Raw genomic sequence first — 3862 nt, forward strand, 5'->3', positions numbered from 1 at the left:
TCATTACTTATTGAACACCTCTTGTAAATTGCTCACAAATTAAATTCTTCTCAGCCACTGTTTATAAGAACGTATTTCACATAAAAACTCACTCAATAACCGCAAATAAGTAATCAATATACTGAAAATAACTCCACAATATAAACACGAACGCAGTGAAGTTAATTTTGTATACCCACATAAGTGTAACGGAATGCTAGGGAGGTACTGTGTCCGTAAGCTGAGGAGCAAGCAATGATCATGTTGGATAAAGTTGCCTTTCCTGAAAGAGCACTGCAATTGCCATAAAGGGTGACTACGAATCAATTTCCCCTCTAGAAATATGCAGATTTACTAAAATTCTGTCCATATGCATTTCTTGTGGAAGTATTATATCTGCATTCTCTGCAGTGTTAAAGGATTTTGTGGAAAATAAACATTTCCCAGATGTGTCTGTGCAGATACATCTTTGTGAAACATCTTGCAGTAACTAGTTGTCACGTCTGTGCAGATGTATCTTTGTGAAACACGTTGCAATTACTAGTTGTGATGAAGTGACTGGGGACTTGCCTGCTTGCTCTTCAATTTACAGACCACAAAGAAGGAAATCAGTGATAACCACAGTCCATTATTTGAGATTGCAGTTGTAACGTTAAACTCAGAGGGTTACTTCCATGTACCATACACCATCAAAATGTGGAAGATTGTAGTTCCACATTTTTAAAGCTACTTCCACAAGTTTGTGCAACAATCATCTCACCAACTTATTACTGGCCTTTAGAGACACCATTTTAATTCTATCATTGACAACACCATTTGAAACTGGAGACAAGGCAAACCAAATGATCTAATGTGAGAGGGGTGAAAACATGGGCATAAGCACACACAGATATAATGAAACCTTGTAACAATTCATATCTTAAAAAGTAGAGAGGAATTTGATTGAGAAGAGACTAAAAAACTAAAGTAGATGTATGGCTGGCTGCTCACTGGCCTAAAAATGGAACCTGCCATTTCCCCAATTTAGGGTTTAGGCCAGAGTCCAAATGGTACATAAAAATTTAAAACATGTACCAAGTTTATCTCATTGTTAGACAAGATAGAAGGCAGAGTCCACTTAAACATACAGCTGCACTATTGATGGAATACAAAAGGCACTCAAATGTGATATGCTGAAATGTGTATGCCACAGACACCACATACTGTTTTCTCCTCTTGCACATAAAGATAGCCAAATGGTTTAGTGCCTTTCACTTCCTGTTTCTCATCTTCCCATCAGTAGATGATCTGACTCAAACATGAGGCAGCCTCACAGAAGGACAGCAAAAGTTTTCAATGTGTGTCCCCAACACGCATTCTTGGCTGCTTTATCAGGTTCCTCATGCCCAGGGTTTTGATGCACCCTGGAAACCTGCAGGATATCACATTATTCCACCGCTCCTCCTGCTGTAGCAGGAGAAGGGTGTCTTGGATCCTATTGATCATTTTCTCTGTACGGTAGATCTGTTAAGTCATATGGAAGTCACCTGGTCACCTGGCAGGTGAATTCTGAAGACATAGCCTGAGCAAACTAGCATCCAAGGAAATTCCCCATATTAAATTTATCCATGAGCGTAGCAAAACTGTGGTACTTGCCATGAATGTTATGAACACTTTAATGAGGGTACTTCTTTTTTTAAAAATTCATCAAATCTAAAATAACTCTAGGCCTCCTAAGATGCTGAGGTGGATATTTGCTTCAACCTTGATATAACACACAGACATTAGCCATTTCCACTTTTAACAGAGTTTCTCTGAAATTATACAAAAGGACCACGTTGCTTGCAAACAACGAGTGTAGTATTGTGGTGTAGGTGGGGCAGCAAAATTTGATATGCACACATGTAGTGTACTGAATATATTTTGTGCTTGTCACATTCATAGAAGTCATTGGATAGGAAAATGGTGGCTGCTAGCCTCTATGCTGTGGTTTGGGTCGATCCTGAATGCCACTGTGGCCAGTCTCATCAAGGTGTTCAGGTACAATGCAAACATAATCAATTCAAAATTACAGCAACATACTATAAAACTGAAGGAGACTAGTTTTTCTACTTTCCATGTATTTACATTGCCACACTTTAGAATATTGATTTGAGGGAGCATACTTTCAGATCTCTCACGTTTTGCAACCAGGTAAACTTACCATCTCATCTGAGGTAAAAAAAAAAAAAAAAAAAAACTCACTAATTCTTTAAAAAGTAAGATTTGTATAATTAAAAACATGACATACACTGTTAACGAAAACACATGAAGACTTATATGTAAATATTTGGAGGTAGTATTCTCAATGTAGTCTGCCAACCTCAGTAGCTAGTTGCAACAGATAAGTGCTACTTAGAGGATAGAATGAGAGTAGAAAACTGTGGAATCAACCACAAGTAATGAACACTTGTCAGTGTCTTACCATCTACAATTACTAGAGAGGCCTATATGCCAAAAGGTTACCTTCAGACATTAAGCTCTTTAAATTATCTAATGTGGCATCAATTTGATATCTAAAATAATATATAGAGAAAGAAACAATAAAAGAGGAAGACATCTCTTGCTGCTCCTAGTGTGGAGCTTACGGTAGGGTTTTATTTGACCAAATAATATTGTAGGTCTTTTAGAACTCTAATAACATACTTATTAAGTAATACTTGAAGAGTCCAGTCAGCTGCATCATCATATTATCAATAATAAAATACCTCCCAAACTAACAATTCAAGTAACTAAGGAGCTGTTCAGTTTCTACAGTCCAGACAATAACGGTTAACTGACTGTTCTGCACAACTACCGAGGGTAACATCAGAATAGCTGCTTGGGCACATTCGATGCTAAATAACCAGTAAGAGCAAACAAAGACTTGGTTTTCCTGCCACATTATGAAAGGCCACTTGCGTAAGTCCATCTCACATACTCTCATGTTTCATGTGGTACTTTTAATTGGGCATAGGAAGTGTAAAATCTGACATGCTCATACACGGACGTTTTTTGAAAAATTGCTATTGAACCCCTCCTAACATTAATGGAAGAAAATAAACACACAAGCAGAGTAGTTGCATATGCTGATGACCTCCTTGTGATAATGGCTAACTTGAGCGAACACCTTGAAGCGAAAACTAGCAGTACTACAAACCATAAGCAACTGGTGTTCTGGAAATAGATTCACTCATGTGGCAAGTAAAAGCCTCTACATTATGTTGAAATGAAATCTACAAAAGAATCCTACAGTTAACATGATAGAAATAACATAAAAAGAGACACAGTTACAAACTGCTGGGGCCTATACCTCAAATTAAACTTTAATCAACATAGCAAAACATCTACAGAAAGGGCTGGCAAGTTACTCTATAAATTAGCCACGATCAACACAGTGAACTACATATTACCCATGATTATAATATGAACCTACCACTGCAAAATGTACATTGGAAGCAGTAGAATGGTTCTGTAGACAGCTTCAAATGCCAGTTCTCTATACTTGATCAATAAAATTTCACAAAAATCATCATCTTCCCTCCTGTGTCTCATTTGAGTTCACAAAGCATCTCCATAACACTCGCATATTGTTCGAAACTATGGGTAACATAATCTAGCAGGACACCTCTGAATTGCTCCGATGTCTTCCTTTAATCAGATCCGGTGGGAAACCCAACCGCTTGAGCAGTACTCAAGAAAGGGTTCTGTTCTATATGAGGCCCCCTTTAAAGATGAGCTACACTTCCTAAAATTCTTCCAATAAACTAAAGTTGAGCATTCCTTGCTTGTTCATTCAGTGTCACACCACTTTGCAACGTTACTCCAAGATGTTTAGCCGATGTGACTGTGTAAAGGAAAACACTACTAAATGATATGAAGATGG

This window comes from Schistocerca serialis, chromosome 3 (genome assembly GCF_023864345.2).
Source record: "Schistocerca serialis cubense isolate TAMUIC-IGC-003099 chromosome 3, iqSchSeri2.2, whole genome shotgun sequence".
Lineage (NCBI taxonomy): Eukaryota > Metazoa > Arthropoda > Insecta > Orthoptera > Acrididae > Schistocerca > Schistocerca serialis.